The following is a 19,647-nucleotide window of genomic DNA, read 5'->3' on the forward strand; positions in this document are numbered from 1 at the left end:
ATAACTTCTTTAAGATGATATATATCACTAAGCTTATTAACTAATTGAAATATAAAATAACTCTAAATTGCATGTGGCATATGATCCATGTATTAAATCCCAAATTTACCATCTACTTTAATATATGTGAGAAATCCTAAAATAATATATTTTTCTCCAATTGATATTATAGAAAAAATTACAATCATAATTTACAATTATTTATATCTTTCGATGTAACATTGCATTTGTTATTTCATGAAAAGTATTAATGAATCAGACCCAGTTGGCACTATATTATCACTTAATTACTTAATATCCAGCATTACTCCCCAAATAGGGCAATGTCTTTGAAATTAACTTCTAGAATTTTATTTGTAAAAATTTATCAAAGTATATGAGGCCAAATTTTATAGATTCCTAAATATGCTCAACTTATTAAGAGTTAACTACTTCAATCCTTGCTTAGACCAGTTATATATTCCGTATTATGTAACCAGAGGACGTTATTCAGAGATATGAAATTCTGAATTGTGAAATAAAGAAATAAAAGCATATATATATCTTATGTCCTTATTTGAAAAATCACTCAAAACAAGAAAACAAGCTGAGAACTAATCACCAATTTAGGAGAATTATGCTCACTTGTATGTTAACCTGGGACTCAGTGATATTTTGCAAGTTTCTATTTTAATTGACAATGCAATAAGGTAAAAAGAAAATTAACATGGTGTCACTAATTTGAAAAAAAAAATTAAAACAGGATTATAAGAAATATTTCTAGGAACATCTAAAATAAATGAAATAATTGACATTTTTGTTTTAAGAACTACCTTGAAAACCAATGAATCCAACGCTCTAATCCTATTAATGATGAAACTGAGTTCCCAAAATACTAAGATTTATCAAAAATCAAAACTGAAACCGAAACTTGGATGATCACTTATGTAATCTTTCAAATACTATTAACCAAGTTCAAAAACTTATTCCAATTTTTACTTACTAATAATAGTTAGTAAGCCCTTTCTGTACATAAAGTACTCTACCAGTAGCTGGCCATGTAGAAGTAAGAAAATTAAAATGTTCCTGTAAACATGTCACTTACTTTTTATAAAATAATTAATCTATTTTTCTCTTTTAAATGGTGACCGTTTTAGTAAAAAAATAATAATAAATTAAATAATAACGATTTGCATATTACTTACTATCAATAATACCCCAGTATTAACTCCTCAATAATGCTTAATACCTCAACAGTCCTCTCAGAGTTTCTTAGATTTTAAGTACTGAAGCTGGTAAAGTTTTTGACAGGTACAACTATCATAAAGATAAAACAAGGACATTAATTCATTATGAAGACTGATAAATGATACTTCACACTTATATTGTTTAGGTGCTAATTGTGATGACCCCAAAGAAGACCCAGATTCACTTCATTTACCAAAATTTTGAGTGTATGAAGAATGATAAATGCCTATAATGACATTCTATCACTGCTCAAATGAATTTGGAGGCAATGAATTCCGCTTCTTCTCTGACAGGACATCATAGCATTGGGTAAAATATTTCAAAGACTAATAGCTTGTCAGGGAAAGCTCAAACTGATAAGAATTATCTGTAAAATTATATATCCCTATGTTTGAAATTATTTCATGCAAAAATGTGAAGAACTGCAGAGGGTGCATATAATATTCTAAATGAATATGGGAAATGTCAATATTTCATTTAAAGCTTTCATGAAGAATGACGGTGGAAAGTTAAAATAGAACTCAAACTCAAGTAATGTTTTAAAGATTGCAAGCCAAGTGTAGCAGTTTGGAATTACCACCTGACAAACTGGCATGAAGAATCAGAGGAGATCTTATAGAAGGTATGACAACCTCGTAGAGAGGTTAAATTAAAATCTATCAACATGTAAAAATGAAGGGAAGAGAAAGATTCTTCTTGACTCTAATGGACAGAGCCTGCTGGTGGATTTAGGAAATTAGAAATGTTGATATAAGCAGAAAGGTCTCAGAAACTGCTACAGAACATTGACCCAAATTGCCTGGAATTTGCGAAATTTACCCAGACACTAGAATATTGCAGAAAAATATGAAATATACTAAAACTAACTTTACTCCAACATTACAGAAGCAGAAACAGACTTCCTGAATATTGTTCTTGTCTCATTCTTATAATCTCTTATTGGAAGTAAGAAATCCATGCACATGGAAATATAAGCATAAGTGCTGGACTAAGATTTCAACAATCTCTAAATTCACAAGTTGTAAAAGAGTGTATGAGTTAACCCAAAGCCAAAGAGAACTATCTTTTACCCAATTATCCTCCAAAGTGGTCTCATAAATGTTTTTCCCCCTTCACTTTGTCAACATCATGATTACTGTAAACCCAAAGTTGATATAGAGCAAATTATAATCCAAAATACAGTATCAATTGTCTTAGTTTGGGCCACTATCACAAAATAATATAAGCTGTGTGCTGAAACAATAAAAATTTGTTTCTCACAGTTTTGGAGACTGGGAAGTCCAAGATCAAGGTGCCAGTAGATCCAATGTCTGGTGAGGGCACTTTTCATGGTTTTCAAAGAAGCGTCTTCCTATCCTATCCTCACATGGTGGAGAGAGGGAGAGACAGAGAGAAACAGAGAAAAGGAGAAAAAGCTGTTTCCTGACTCTTCCTATAAAGGCATTAATCCCATAATAAAGTCTCTACCCTGATGACTTAATTATCTCCCAAAGACCCCATCTCCAAACACCATTATCTTGGAGATTAGAATTTCAATATATGAATGGGGAGGGGGGCGTGGCGACACAGAAATTCAGTCTATAGCACTGATAAATTCATACAAGTTACACCCTCAGTTTTGTGCTTTCCATGAAACTGTCTTCTAAGAAAACATGCTTAACTGACCCACAGATTGAAGTCATCAGAATTATTGAGGGGTGCCTGGGTGGCTCAGTTGGTAAGTGTCCGACTTTGGCTCAGGTCATGATCACACAGCTCGTGAGTTCGAGACCCGTGTCAGACTCTGTGCTGACAGCTCAGAGCCTGAAGCCTGCTTCAGATTCTGTTTAGGTCTCACTCTGCTCCTCCCCCCATTCGCTCTCTCTCTCTCTCTCTCTCTCTCCCCCAAATATAAATAAACATTAAAAAAATTTTACAGAATTATTGAAATTGGATTCATAATTAAAGCAATATTACAATAGTCACACATTGACCTATTTGTTGCATAAATAATAAAACCAGCATTTGGGAGCAGCAACTAGAACTTATTTGCAGAACAAAATAAGATATATATATACACATATATATATGTATATATATATATGTGTATATATATATATGTGTGTGTGTGTATATATATATATATATATATATATATATATATATATATATACAGAGAGAGAGAGAGAGACAGAAACAGAAACAGAGAGAGTCAGAAATAACATAAAGAGGCAAATACCTTCAAGTTTCCCCAAAGCTTTTGTTAGGAATCACATTTAAACCTGCAAATGAGACAAAGGTGAAGAAATGTTTAATAAATTGATGAGATCACCTGAAAACTGAAGAAACAAATTATTGTGAATGTTGAAAGAGTCTACAGCAAATGAAATAAGTGAGGGAAAAGATTACATGATTTACTGTTCAGGCTATCAAGGAGGAATTTATAGTAACCAACTCACCAAAGATAAATCTTAGGAAGCCAGATAAATTTTTTAAAAGCCTTACTGGATATCACATATCTACTTAAAGGTACAAAGACCTACAAAGAGTGTCACAATCTTACAACAACAAAAATCCAGGAAAACAGCAAGTTCACAACTTTACTTGAAACTACCAAAAAGTTGAAGTGGCAAGACTAGCAATCGGTCCTTCATCTATGGAGAGGCAAGCACCTGAAGAGATACATGGGGATTTGAACATTTGCTTACTTGCAACAGGCAGAGCTATGCTGTACTATGAGGATTTCAGATACGATAACCTGCTGGAGGCTTGGAGTGAATCTTCCTTTAGTGTTGTCCTATTATGGATGCCTATGGAGATAACAGAGCACTTCTAGAGGTACCCACGGTTCCTTTCTACCCAATATTGCTACCCTGATGGTGGGGACAAGAGAAATCGGTCTGATTAAACGTGTCTTATGCAGGCAATGTGTCTCTTAGTCTCAGAGGATTGACTTCTCTGGCCCTGCTCTTTCTACTTCTCACATCTGGTTCTGGGCTCAGCACTTATCCATACCCTTTCCTCATTAATAGAAGTCTTTTGTTCTTACATCCTCGGCTTTAATGGCTTTCCACCAGTGTCCTCAGCATTTTTATGAGAAAATGTGGAGCCTTTAGGATGTTACACATATAGGGAGAGTTTGCCAAGTCTTGATGACTTTTTTACAATATAATTCATTAGATACCCACAAAGATTATTGAGCAGAGTCCTGAGAAAGCATCCATCATAGTATATACGTTGAAGTAGAGAATAGCACAGGCTACATGAGGAGCACAAAATTTACCAGCACCCTTCTGCTTTAGTCCCCTAGAAAATAAGTCTTTATCTTTGGGAAAGGGCAACAAAAACATATTCTGATGGCACAGGTGTAAGTTCAATGCTGCTGGAGAAAGAGAACGGAAAAATATCCTCTACTACATGGGAAGCAGTAGGATAATCGCTGGGCCTAGTACTAGAGAGTGGGAAAAGATTAGTTCCTTGGGAAGCCCAAAATTCTGAGATGCTGGGACATAGTGTCTGCCTGTGGCTTAATCAGAATGATCTTAAGTATCGGGGTAGCAAGTATCAGGTAAAAAGTTACAGTATTTACCCCTGGGAGTGTTCCTTTGTTTTTGTAGATAATCCCCATAGAAATAGAACACAAAAAAGGGGCATCTGAGTGGCTCAGTTGGTTAAGCATCTGACTTCAGCTCAGGTCATGATCTCATGTTTCGTGGGTTCGAGCCCCGCGTTGGGCTCTGTGCTGACAGCTCAGAGCCTGAAGCCTGCTCTGGATTCTGTCTGTTTGCCGTTCTCTCTCTCCTCTCTCTACCTCTCCCCTCTCTCTCTCAAAAATAAACCAACATTAAAAAAAATAAAAGAAAGAAAGAAATGTAACACAAAAGGAAGACCTAAAGCTGATAGCAGAGTAGATAAGGAGAAAAATCATATGGCCCCACCTTAATCACAAATTATGCCTTGAGGCATGTGTTGGCTGACATATGCTGAGGTTATTTATAGTGCCCACCACCACTAGAAATACTTTTGTTTGGATTAATTGAAACTACCACACCAAAGACCTAGGAGAAAAAAAGACAGATACATTTGCATACAATCGATTTATCTGTCTCTGCTGTCCTAAAAAAGATACCGAGTTTCATAAAAATACTATGAAACATATGGAAAAATAAAATAATAACACACAGCCAAAAGACAAAAAAAAAAGGAGAGAAAGAAAAAGCAGAATTTGATTTAGATATGAGACTTTCAGTTCATCTCAAGCATGTGAAGAACTTAAAAGTCTTCTCTTCCACCCTTGCTGGAGGAGTATTGTGAACACTCTTAAGAGTTAAAAATTCCAGGGTACCCAGTCTAGTGGGACCCCACAATATTGTGACATTTACCTTGAACTGTTCAGCCAGGTTCCCTTGGTAAGTAACAGAGAAAAATCCCCTTGGGTTTCCAGCAGTTGGAGGAGAAAGGAACCATTTAAGATAAACCAGGGAACTCTGTTCTTAACAAGACATGCTTTCAGGTGAAACTATTTAACTAGAGCCTAACTTGCTGGGGTATTATCAGAGTCAGACTTACCTGGGGAAGGGAAAAACCTAACTTCAACTAGCTTTAGCCTTCCACGTAGGGAAGGAAAATACCCAACACCCCAGCCTACACACTCTAGCCATAATGTCCCATGGCGAAGCAGGGACAATAAAATTGAGAAACAATTGTGAAATTCAGTCCAAAGGCCTACAGTTACTAAAAGACTGAGACCTGATCAGAGGGCCATTTCAGATTGCTTACCCTCTTCCCACACCTCACCATATTACTAAAGGTGTATTTACAGCTGTTCCTTTTACTTAATACATCATGTCTGGTATCAAGAAAAAAAATCACAAGGCATAACAAAAGGCAAAAATCACATTTTAAAATACAAAGTGAGCATCAGAACCAGATGTGGCAGGAATATTGAAATTATCAGACCAGGAATTTAAAATAACTGTGATTCATATGTTAAGGAGGACCGTAATGGACTGTAATGGACAAAGCAGATAGCATGTTAAGAACAGATGGGCACTATAAGCAGAGAGAAAGAAAGCCTAATAAAGATCCCGCCTACCAAATGTTACAGATAAAAAACACTAGGGGAACCTGCGTGGCTCAGTCAGTTAAGCATCTGACTCTTGATTTCGGCTCAGGTCATGATCTCAAGGTTTGTGAAATTGAGCCCCATTTTGGGCTCTGTCCTGACAGTGCAGAGCCTGTTTGGGATCCTCTCTTCCTCTCTCTCTGCCCCTCCTCTGCTTGCGTGAGCAGGTGCTCTCTTTCTCTCACTCTCTCTCGTTCTCTGTCTTAAATAAATAAATAAATAAATAAATAAGGGGGCGGGTAGGAAACACCATACCAGAAATGAAGAATGCTGTTGATAGGCTTAATAGTAGACTGGACATGGATCAGAAAATTTCTGAGCTACAGAACATATCAATAGAATCCTCAAAAACTGCAAAGCAAAGAAAACAAGAACAAAACAAAACAAAACAAAACAAAAAACAAATACACCAGAATATCTAAGGACTGTGGGACAACATACATGTAATGGTATACCAGAAGAAGAAAGAGAGAAAAGTACAGAAGAAGTATTTGAAATGATCATGGTTGAGAATATTCCCAAATTAATTTTGGACACACCACAGATCCAGAAAGCTCAGAGAAAATCAAATAGAATAAAGGCCAAAAAACAAAACAAAACAAAACAAAACAAAAACCTATATGCTGGCATACTGTTTACAGAAAATAAAAGGCAAAAAAAAAAAAAATCATGAAAAAAACGGGACAAAAACCTTAACACATTGAGGAAAAAAGATAAGCCTTACACCTAAGTTCCCAAAAGCCATGTAAGCAAGAAGGGAGCAGAATGAAATATTTAAAATGTGGGTAGAAAAAAACCCACCAACCTAAATCCTGTACCCTGCAAGATTATCTATCAAAAGTGAAGGAAAAATAAAGACTTTTTCAGACAAACAAAAATTGAGGCAATTTGTCGGCAGCAGACCTGTTGTAAGAAAAGTTAAGGAAAATTATTTAGGAGAATCTTGGATCTACATAAAGAAAGAAAGAGCATCAGTGAATAACCATGAAGAGAAGGTAAAATAAAAACATTATTTCTTATTCTTTTTTTCAAGTTTATTTATTTATTTTAAGAGACAGAGCTAACAAGCACGTGGGGGAGGGGCAGAAAGAGAGGGAGGGAATCCCAAGCAGGCTTCCTATTGTCAGGGCAGAGCTGGACTTGGGGCTTGATCTCACCAACCATGAGTTCATGACCTGAGCCAAAACCAAGAGTCAGAGGCTTAACCAACTGAGTCACCCAGACACCCCTAATTTTTTTTTATTCTTAACTGAACTAACAGATAATTATTCAAATAAAAATAGCAATTATGTATTCAGTTATGCTTTCTTATGTACATTTTACTTATAAATAAGACAATAAATTTAAAAATATCAGTCAGAAAGAATTCTATTCAAAGTGTTATACTAAAATTTAAAATAATCTAAAGCCTTAAAAATCATATAATAAAAGTTAATTCATAAATTACATGAATTAAATCATTCATTATCACAGCATAAAAAATTGTAACATGGTGCCCTCACAATAAATGCCCCCTCTTTTGAAAATAAATAGAATCATATTTATGTATGAAAAAAGCCATTATTATATGATAAGATCTATTCCATTGATATTATAGCTAAAGAAATGATTTTGTGTGTTCATTTATTCTACAAATATTCATATTACCTTTTTTAAACATTTTCCTAAATTTTTATTCGTACCCACAGACTTCTAAAAAAAAAAAAGACAGAGAACATAATTCAATCAAGTTTAACAAATATTCTTATGAAAATAGCTTACATTTTACTGTCCTATCAGAAAAAAATTAAATAATTCCCTAATGAAAAATAAAGTCATTTCATCTAGTGAGTGGGAGGTATAAGGGCAACTCTGCCATCTTAACTGCTATAAATGGGATAACATATTTATTAAAAACTTATATTTGGGGATCAATTTTCAGACTCACATGTACAACTGTGGATATCAGATGTGAAAGGAGAGAGTTTTCTTCACATAGCCTCTCCATTTAATCCTCCCTCTGTGGATATATTTGCGTATGATGTGCTGCCCTTTTTTTTTTTTTTTTGGGTCATGGAGAGTTTATATAGTGGTTTTTTCCCGTTAAAGGCATTTTATCTAAAAATGTAATAACCACAAAATAAATGGAAGACAAGTATGCAATGTTGCAGTGGATTGGGGAACCAGCTTATCTTTCCCTGTAAAAAGAGTTTAATAGCTGTCAAAATTTCTATTTCCCCAGAAATCTTACCCTAAAAATATTAGCAAATAAACTCCATGTACTGTTTCTTCTTCTTCTTCTTCTTCTTCTTCTTCTTCTTCTTCTTCTTCTTCTTCTTTTTTTTACATTCCCACATGCACTTTTCAAAATTATCTAGGACCACCTGCATCTGGAAACATTCTGTTTTGTGATTTTCACATATCTTTTATTTAAGCATATGTCTCTGAAGAACAGCAAAAAACAGATGGTTAGAAACCAGGGTTTCTTTAAGAAAAGAAAACATACTAGAGGCACCTGAGTGGCTCAGTTTTAGGCATCTGACTCTTAATCTCGGCTCAGGTCAAGATTTCATGGTCGTGAGACAGGGTCCTGCTTCAGGCTCAGGGCAGAGTGCAAAGTCTGCTGGGGATTCTTTCTCTCTCTCCATCTCTTTCCCCCTCCCATGCTTAAATAAATAAATAAATAAATAAATAAATAAATAAATAAATAAATAAACTAACTCAAAAAAAAAAAAAAAGAAGAAAGAAAAGAAAACATACTAATTTAACTTAAGTCCCTCAGAAATTTTGCCATTTGTGACACTATGGATGGACCTTGAAGGCACTATACCAAGTGAGAAAAGTCAGACAAAGAAAAACAAATACCATATAGAATCTTAAAAAAAAAAAAAAGACAAATGAAATAGAGTATATAAGTATCCTTTGAGAACTCTGAAATATTAGGCAAATATAATAATTTATTAAAGTTCTATGTGTATTTTTGCAAATGGAAATGAGTAATAATATTACCTTCTCTGTTTTAAATTCAAATTTTAAATATTAAGTTTATTCTATAATTATTTTTCTTGTTCCCTTTGAGTTTATGGGAGAAATCTAACATTCTGGTAATGATTCAAGATTTCTTTATTAATGCAGCTTTTGAGTCAAGGATACCTGTTTTTTTTTTAATTACATTTAGACTGTTTTTTAAAATGCTTATTTATTATGACAGAGAGGGCACATGTGTGGGGAATTGCCAAAGAGAGAGGGAGAGAGAGAATCCCAAGCAGTCTCCACACTGTCAGCACAGGGCCCGATTCAAGGTTCAGACTCACGAATAGTGGTATCATGACCTCAGCTGAAATCAAGAGTAGGGTGCTTAACCAACTGAACCACACAGGCACCCCAAATTACATTTAGACTCTTAACTATAAGACAGCAAACTGAGGGTTGATGGAGGGGAGGTCACAGGGGATGAGCTAAATGGCTGATGGGTATTAAGAAGGGCACTTATTCTGATAAGTACAGGGTGTTATATGTAAATGATGAATCATCAAATTCTACTCCTGATACCAAAAAAAAAAAAAAAAAAAGAGAGAGAGAGAGAAACTAATAAAATAATAAATAAATAAATACATAAATAAATAATTAAAATTACATTTATTTATTTCATTCAATGAGTTTTTTGAAGTTTCACTCAATTCATTTTATTCAACAAGTTCTTATTTAGTGCCAACTATAGGCAAGACACTGTGTTAAGTGTAAAAGGTAAATGAATGAAAAGAGGCATGATCCCTGTCCACAAAAAGCTCAGTTTAGTGAAAATACAGATACAACCGTAAAGAGCCAAATATGATATAATACATTCACTGCCATAAAGGACCAGTATACAAGGTACTGCACTGGGGGAGGAGCTTCCAAGCATGTGAGTATCAAGGCTTGCTTCACAGAGGAGGTGACATGCTAAGTTACAACCTAAAGGAGAAAGATTTTACCAAGACAGTCTAAAGTAGGTGGTAAGGGCATCAGAGCATCATACCCCAGGGAAATAACACGCACCAAGACATGAAACAGCCATCATGTTGAAGAATTGCAAGAGAGTTTAACGTGTAGAGTTTAAGGTTAGAATGGGTGTGACCAGAGAAGAGAATGGAGGGACTGGCAGTCACCAGGCCATGGAGGGCCTCATAAGACACCCAGAGGAGTTGGTCTTCATCCTATAGATGTCAGAGTCATAGAAGATTTCTTAGCAGGAAAAAACAAAATTAAAAACAAAAATCAACCAATTGCTCTTTCTTTGCATTCTAATCTTTATCATATGCAGAGATGTGTTACTTACTCTGGGTCAATAACTTGATCTCTTCAAAAGGATGCAACACAAAAATGGGCCTTTAAAAAGAGAGAAGGTATCTCTACAGAGGAAATAACATACATTGTTACAGGGTATTAGGGTTTTCAAGACAATCAATGGGAATAAACTCTCCATATGTCTCCTCTACCAAGAAAAAGACAGAAAAAAATACAGAATGAAACTTTTCCAACACTCTAAAAACTAGAAAATTCCCTTAACAGTCATGTGATATTTCTACTAACTGCACTCTTGATAGAGAACAGATATAGGAGTACATTCTTTTAATGTTCTAGTAACTGAGGATGTACGGAATTGAAAATTCCAATATGGTATACAGTTGAACTGTTATCCTGATTTGTTTCTGTAGTTAGTTATAAGCATTAATACTTAGAAAAGAATATACAACATCAATTCATCAGTTCACAATAAAAGGTTGCCTGCTAAGCTTTACAAAATTTATGTCAATTTACCATACATATTTAAGTCTAAGTGGGGCTGTTGTCGTATTGACATTCTTAGTTTTTGAAAAAATGGCCTCACATGTTTTATTTTGCACTGAGCCCACAAACTCTGTTAGCTGGTCCTGGATTAATAAATCATACCTCCTAACTCTAATGATAAAATTAATAAAAATAGAAAATACCAGGGCACCTGAGTGGCTCAGTTCGTTAAGTGTCCAACTTCGGCTCAGGTCATGATATCGCAGTCTGTGAGTTCAAGCCCCACATTGGGCTCTGTGCTGACAGCTCAGAGCCTGAAGTCTGCTTCAGATTCTGTGTGTGTCTCTCTCTCTGCCCCTCCCTCACTCACAGTCTGTCTCTCTCTCTCTCTCTCTCAAAAATAAACATTAAAAAAAATTGTAAAGAAAATACCAACAAAAATAATGAAAAAGATGATATCATTATATATGTGTGCCCACTTCTCTTTCTGAAGGCTGGCATTTCGAAGGATAAATGAACAAAAGAGATTTTTGCAAAATCCAACTCAAACCAGAAAGAAGCAAACACCAATTAAAATAGAATCACACAATATCTGAAGTTCTCTCATGTCTAAATATCAAGAATAGTCTTTATATAATCTTAAGAAAACATTCAGGAAGAGATCTAGAAACAAATGAAACCTCAGTTTTCTTCTTATTTCCAGTGAATGGCCTTAACTCAGAAATAGGGGATTTAATATAAAAGCAAAAACCATTAATAGGAAACAGCCCCATTTCCATGCTGCCAACTCCTAACTGAACAATATGAAACAGACTTGGAACAAAAGCAGAAAATCCCTAGAAAAAGCCTTACATATAAAATAGGTGGAAGCTCCTACACACCAGAGAGAGTCTCCTGAAAATGACACTTGTAGACACAATGTAGTAAAAAAAAAATGTACATATACTGAAAAATGATTCTGCAATGACTAACTAATGAAAACAAATCACATGGATAGACAATAAAGGTACTTCCAGTAGAAAACAAGCACCCACATTCACAGTCCCAAGGAGAAATTTTCCTATACAAAAAGGTTTGAAATTTTTGATCAGTAAGTTCTACAATGTCTCCTTTAAACTCTGCCACATACAAAACCGATCCCATAGAGCCAATGTACTTCTCAGGTGGAATTAATAATCTGTCCTCCAGTTTGGATTATTAATGACCAAAAGAAGTATTGAAAATTGAGACCAGCTAAGTGTGATGCAAATGTTAGGGACTAAGACCATTTGTGTCAACTTGACAATGAATTGTTTTAGGATTTTAGTTTAGTTTAGTTTTGGCAGGAAGAGATGCCTATGGAGCAAAACAACCACCACCACGACAACAACTTTATTGCATCCTTAGGAAATATTTTCAAACCAATGCTAACAATTTTTGTATCAAAATATGAGCTTGCTTATTTAAGGAAAAGCTCATTTTTTCAAATTAAATTCTGTTTTCCAACATTCACTTCAAATTATTTTGCCAAGTGATATCCACAAAACCTAAATTATTATTTCACAAACTGGAGCCTGCCCCATGTCTATGTTTGCTCTTTTTCAAATAATATATTTTGATTGCAGATTCTCAAAATCATTTTAAGGGCTTGTTAAAACAAAAATTGTTGTTCTCAGTCCTCAAATATCTGAGTTACTATGTCTATGGTGGGACTAGAAAATTTGCATCTCTACAAGTTCCTTAGTGATGTTAATGCTGCTGTTCTGGGGACCATATTTTGGGAACTATTGCTTTATTATAAAGCCAGTTTGACTCAAGGCTTGTCTATTCCTGCAGCCAAAAATCTCTTAAATGATAAGATTTGAAATTTCCACTGTTGTAAAAAAAAAGATTTTATTGAAGCAGAGTTGTAGTTTTTGAGGCAGTATAAACCCCAGGTGAGATTGATGTTTCTATAATGGTTATAGATGATACGTAATGCAATAGATACAAACTTTCAATTCATTCTCACAAACCAATATCTACTACAAATTTAAACAGGTACTTGTTATTCACAACTTTCTCAGAGGGGCAGAAATTGAGGTATTAGAAGACACAGAATGAATAGTTTAAATATATATATAAACAAATAACTAAAAAATAATACAATTAACCCATTTAGCCTAATACCATAGCTTTAAACATTTAGTTACCCAAATTCCAAAGTTTCATTTGGAACACAAATCTCTAAAATGTTTCCAGGAGTGATAAAAAAGAGTTAGGGTAAACAACATGTAATGATTATCAGAAAAATACTTAGACGATAAGAATTAGTCTTATTGAAAATGTGATCATTTGATAACCTAAATCAGTGAACAGCTAGATGCATGCTGGATCCATTCCATTACTGACAGGGAACTAAGAATTTATGTTCCTTAAGTCCAGGCCATCAATATCTTCCCCAAGGCATACAAATATTTGACTCTTCAGATTACTTGTTCTTCTTTGATAAAATAAACAATGGGAAACGACACTGCTCATATTCTGCCATGGCTTAGTCTTTGAATACGAAAGAGCAGAGTGAATAGAGAACATGGAATAGGGAATTTCAGCTCATATGAATACCACAATTCTGAATAAAGTTTGAAAGGAATTCTTGGCCAGGGCGCCTGGGTGGCTCAGTCGGTTAAGTATCCGACTTCAGCTTAGGTCATGATCTCATGGTTGGTGAGTTTCAGCCCTGCGTAGGGCTCTGTGCTGACAGCTCAGAGCCTGGAGCCTGCTTCAGATTGTGTGTCTCCCTCTCTTTCGGCTTCTCCCCGACTCATGCTCTGTCTCTCTCTCGAAAATTAATGAACATCAAAAACAATTAAAAAAAAAAAGAAAGGAATTATTGAACTCTTTAGAACCGACCTATGGGAGTATTTTAAATACATTTAGAGTTTTATAACTATTGTACTTCATAATTTATCTTTGATGTCCTCTTAACATTAACCACTGAACTGCCTTCTGTAACTATAGTTTTGTATTTTCTGGAATTTCCTATAAAAGAATTCATACTGAATGTAACCTTTAGTATCTGAATTTATTTAACTTAACATACTGTTTTTGAGATTCATGTGCATTGTTGGGATTTATTACTCCTTTGCATTGATGAATGGTATTCTAGCTAATGTATATACCACAGATATGTTTATCCAATATTTGGAAATTGAATAGATAGATTGGAAATTGGTAGCTGTTTTAGTAAAGCTATAATGGACATTCATGTATAGGTCTCTATATGCTTTCTTTTTTCTTAGATAAATATCTATGAGCTGGCTTGCTGGTTCATGTGGTTGTCTCATTGTCTTCACCAAAAATGAAAAACTGATCTCGAAAACTACTATACTGATTGTAACTTCTGCCAGCAATAGGTAAAGTCTTCATAGCATCATCAATATTTAGTATTGTCAAACTTTTTAGTTTTAGCCATACTAGTGAGTGTATGCTAGATTTTGTGTATTGGTTTTAATGCATATTTTTATGATTACTCATTATTTTGAACATCTTTTCACATTTTTTTGCCATGTGCATTAATTCTTTGTTAAAGTTTCCATTCAAGTTTTCTTCCCACTGTTTTTCCAAATTGCTTATTTTCTTAATATTGAGTTTATTTTTTTTTTAATGTTTATTTATTTATGTTGAGAGAGAGTGTGTGTGAGGGAGCAGGGAACAGGCAGAGAGAGAGGGAGAGAGAGAATTCCAAGCTGACACTGCAGAGCCTGATGTGGGGCTTGAACTCACGAACTGTGAGATCATGACCTGAGCCAAAATCAAGAGTGGGACACTTAATTGACTGAGCCACTCAGGCACCCCTCTTAACATTGAGTTTAAAGAGGTTTATATATACATTATGAATACAAGTCCTTTCCATGCATGTTTTGTAAATACTGACTACCAGTCTAAAATTTGCATTTCCATTTTCAGAAAAAATCTAATAATCACATAATTTCCATTAAAAAAATGAGTATCTACTGAAGGCTAGTGACAATAGTTGAAAATGTAAAGATAAATGTTTGCCACTGTCAGTATGTATAGTCTGGAGAGTGGGTGCAGTATAATCTAAAGAAGTGTTTCAATGTAATGCAAACCAGTATTCTTTTAGAGCTTTGTTCTGAGGAAGGAGGTATAATCCAAGGTGAGCTGACCCCAAACAAGAGAAAAGGATTCAGAAAACTTAGTACAGGGAGTAAGAAGAACAGGGACGCCTGAGTGTCTCAGTCAGTTAAGCGTCTGACTCAATTTCAGCTCAGGTCGTGATTTCCCGGTTCATGGGTTTGAGCCCCACATCAGGCTCTGTGCTGACAGCTCAGAGCCTGGAGCCTGCTTCAGATTCTGTGTCTTCCTCTCTCTCCGTTCCTTCACTGCTCATGCTCTGTCTCTATCTCTCAAAAATAAATAAATGTTAAAAAAAATTAAAAAAAATAAAGAAGAACAGAAAGGTCATGCTAAGGAAAATTAAGAGTATGAGTAAACACACATATGGTTTAAGAGGTAAGCGAATTTTCAGTCAGATCTACATAATCGTGGGTGTTGTGTGCCATTCACTTGAACCGGACTATACAAAGAGCACTGGGTAGACATTGACTGAATTTAAACAGGTGAGTTCTGTAGCCAGATTTTTCTGAGATAGCTCATATTGAAAGTATGGGTACAATGTGAATTAGGGACAAAACTGAAATCAGAGAAAACACATGAAATCAGAGAAAGCACAGAGATGTCCACTGGAGAGACTGATAAGTACATATGTGAGTTCGGTAAGTTTAGAAAGAAATATCTGAATGAATACATGTATAAGGATTAATATCTATATGATTTTATGATAGATTGAGTGATAATACTGGTATAGAGAAGGAGGCAAAAAAAAAAAAAAAAAAGAGGGAATTCTAGGAAAATCCAGGGTTCTGATTTATGTTTTGGATAATGGTGGTATTTCTCCTTCTATACACATAGTAGGAGGACACCACGAGATATAATCTCAATCTGACTTTCAGTGTTTTGGGAGTTATCTTACCTTTTTCTCCTTTCCTCTCACTTTTCAAAAATCTCTAGTGGGGGTGGGGGGTGGCGCCTGGGTGGCTCAGTGGGTGAATTGACTGACCTCGGCTCAGGTCAGGATCTCGTGGTTTGTGGTTCCAGCACAGAGTCAGACTCTGTGCTGACAGCTCAGAGCCTGGAGCCTGCTTCGGATTTTGTATCTGTGTCTCTCTCTCTGCCGCCCCCACCCCCCCTTGCACTCTGTCTCTCTCTCACCCTCCTCCCCCAAAAAATTCATTTTTTTTTTAAATCTCTAGAGGGAATCTATGCCGTGAACAATGATGTATTCTCTATGCTCATAACCTCATGTTTTGACCATTCATTTGATTGGTAACCATATTTTCACTGTCTTCAATATTATCTTCTTTTATACCATTACTCTACAGTTCTCTGTGGGTCAGCTCACACTACTGTCCCATCCACCCAGTGACCCAAACTTCAAAGCCTGGATTAATGGAGAAAGAGACATATACACGAAGTAAAAGTGATTTCGTGTCCATAAATACATAAATGGATAAAGAAGTTGTGATACATATATCTATATATCTACATAGATATATAGAAGTTGTGAGAGATAGATATATGATCAGTCATTTTAAAGAATAAAATCTTGCCATTCATGATAACATGGATGGATGGACCAATGGACTCTTATGCTAGTTGAAATAAATAAAAAAGAAATACCATATTATTTCACTTATATTCAGAAACCAAACAAAACAGAAACAAATTCATAAATACAGAGAACAAACATGGTTGTCAGAGAGGAGGCAGGTTGAGGGTAGGCAAAATAGATCAAGAGGATTAAGAGGTACACACTTCCAGTCATAAGAATGTCATAAGTATCCTTACATTCACAAATATGAAAAGTACAGCATAGGGAATGTAGTCAATGATATTGCAATAACTTTATGATGACAGATAGTAACTACCTCTTGTGGTGAACATTTCATAATGTATGCAAATGTCAAATCACTATTGTATGCCTGAAACTAATATATAATATTGTGTATCAACTATACTTCAGTTAAAAAGAAGAAAAGGAATATATCAGTAAGCATTATCTCCTCACCCCAATCCTTTATTACCTCTAGCTCATTTGTACACTTTTACCAAATAATCCCATCAAAATACAAATTCATATGGTCATACCCTTTTCCTTTTAGATATCTTTATTAACTCTCCTTTGACAATCTGAAGTCTAAGCTCCATAGTAAGGCATGAAAATCTCACTGTGGTCATTCTATTGTCACTCCATTTACTATACCATAATTGGATATCATTATGACTCAATTCCTTTCCCTATATCTTTCTACCCAGAACTTAGTCACTCTTATTTATCTTGAAAAACTCTTTTCAAAAACTACACACTCCGTAAAACTTTGCCTAATAGGCCCACCGAATCAAGACTAATTATAATTTTCTCTCATCTATTTTGTTATACAAGATTAAATAGATAATAATTTAATATGTATGTATGTGTTCAAACTTTTCAATATTATAATTATATTGTTGTTTTCTATTATGTTTAATTTACTATGTTCCAAACACCTGCAGAGCTTTCTTTTACTTGTCCACCTGCACTTGGCTCATAGAAGTCAAAATAACTAAATGCCCACTTAGCAAACCTGAAACATGCATTTTCATATCAGTAAGGATGAAGTATTTCAATGCACCCTATAACAATTAAAGACAATAAGATACTTTCATTTGATCAAGAAATGTTCGTTAAAACAAAACTTACAATCACAGGAATTAATTGTAACCCAGAAATATACTTCATATTAGCATTCCTTCTCAATATGAAGATACGTCATTATTGGGGCTCCTGAGTGGCTCAGCTGGTTAAGCATCTGACTTTGGTTCAGGTCATGATCTCACAGTTTGTGGGTTAAAGCCCCGTATCGGGCTCTATGCTGACAGCTCAGAGCCTGGAGCCTACTTCAGATTCTGTGTCTCCCTCTCTCTTTGCCCCTTCTCTTGCTTGTGCTCTGTCTCTCTGTTTCTCAAAAATAAACAAATGTTAAAAAAATAAAATAAATAAAATAAAATGTGTCATTATTATGGTTTCTAAATGTACATCATATTCAGTTAATTAATCTGTCATATATTGCTAGAATCTGCTTTCCAAAACTCCACTTTATTCCTAATAAAAATATATATCAATTAAACTATCATAAGAAAAGCCAGTTTAGTGGAATGAATCATGGCCAAAAAGATATATCCATCTCTTAATCTCTGAAATGTATGAACATTACCTTATTGGATAGATGAGTATTGACAGGTTGAATTCATTTAAGGATCTTGAGAGGGGAGATTATCCTGGGTTATCCGGTAGGCCTTAAATTCAATGTCAAGTGTCTCGTAGGAAATGTCCAAGTGTCCTATAAGAGACATAGAGGAAAGATACAAAGAGAAGAGAAGAAGGCAATGTGACTACAAAGTCAGGGATTAGAGTGATGCAGCTGCAAGCCCAGGAATGCTGACAGCCCCCAGCAGCTGGAAAAGGCAAGGAATAAAATCTCTCCTGGAGTTAGTGAGATTGCCGCCTTGTCAACACCTTCATTTCAGACTTTGGCCTATGGAACTAAGAGAATGAATGTGTGTTTTTTTCCAGCCACACAGTTTGAAATCATATGTTACAGCAGCCATAAGAAACTAATAAATAATACAATGGTCATTAGATTTATAAAGTTGACCTATAAATAATATGAATGATAAATGATTAAGAATTTTAAAGAGTTCTCCTTTTAAAAGCATAGATTATGATAGAGTTCTCCTTAACAAATCAGAAATAATTGCATGTGTTCTATACTACCAAGAAGGTGAATTAAGGCACTAGTCAAATCAATGTTATTTTGTAATGACTAAACACTAGGTAAGTCATTAAAATAAAATAAAATAAAATAAAATAAAATAAAATAAAATAAGCTTTCTTTAATATCTAAGATTTTACTTCTCATACAAAATACTGTTTCTCTCAGAAACATTTAAGCAAGTAGTAGTGAGAATTACTTTTGGAATTTATAGAATAAGAGAAATCAATATGAACAGTCATATCATGAGATCGTTAGTTGATATTGACGTGTTTTCATTTCCTCTTACATGTTGCAAGTGTTAACACAGGCACCCTTTTCTGCTTTCAACACCACTACTACATCAACTTGTCACCTAAATAACTGTAATTAAGCATTCTCTCTAGTTGCTGATTACAGTATGCTGATGAACATTCCCACTGGATTTAACAGCCTCTTTCATAACATCTACAGTAATCATCCCATATTATAATGTCTTTTTTGCTGAAGACTTCTTAAATAATCTAAAATTTAAATTGAACAAGTCTTTGATTATTGCAATCTAAAGTTCAACAGGCGCTTAATCAGAAAGGTGTAAGTATCATATCTTTGACATCTACTAAGCAATAGGATAATATATATCCAGGGAAATAAATACTTAAACTCTTTGGTCATTGATCCATGTCACTTTAAAAATTAATATCAGTATATAACCCGGATAAAGTTTTCCTAAAA

At 34.7% G+C, this 19,647-nt stretch overlaps 1 long non-coding RNA gene across 1 annotated transcript; it reads right to left on the minus strand.

Moving 5' to 3' along the window:
- Positions 1-2,487: 2,487 nt before the first annotated feature.
- On the minus strand, positions 2,488-18,497 carry LOC144616271 (uncharacterized). The gene is made up of 3 exons (XR_013555414.1): positions 18,376-18,497; positions 3,446-3,488; positions 2,488-2,583 (listed from the first exon to the last, which is right to left on the minus strand). It is a non-coding gene; the product is annotated as an uncharacterized LOC144616271 (long non-coding RNA).
- Between the last annotated feature and the right edge of the window lie 1,150 nt (positions 18,498-19,647).

This window comes from Panthera onca, chromosome B2 (assembly GCF_046562875.1).
Source record: "Panthera onca isolate mPanOnc1 chromosome B2, mPanOnc1 haplotype 2, whole genome shotgun sequence".
Lineage (NCBI taxonomy): Eukaryota > Metazoa > Chordata > Mammalia > Carnivora > Felidae > Panthera > Panthera onca.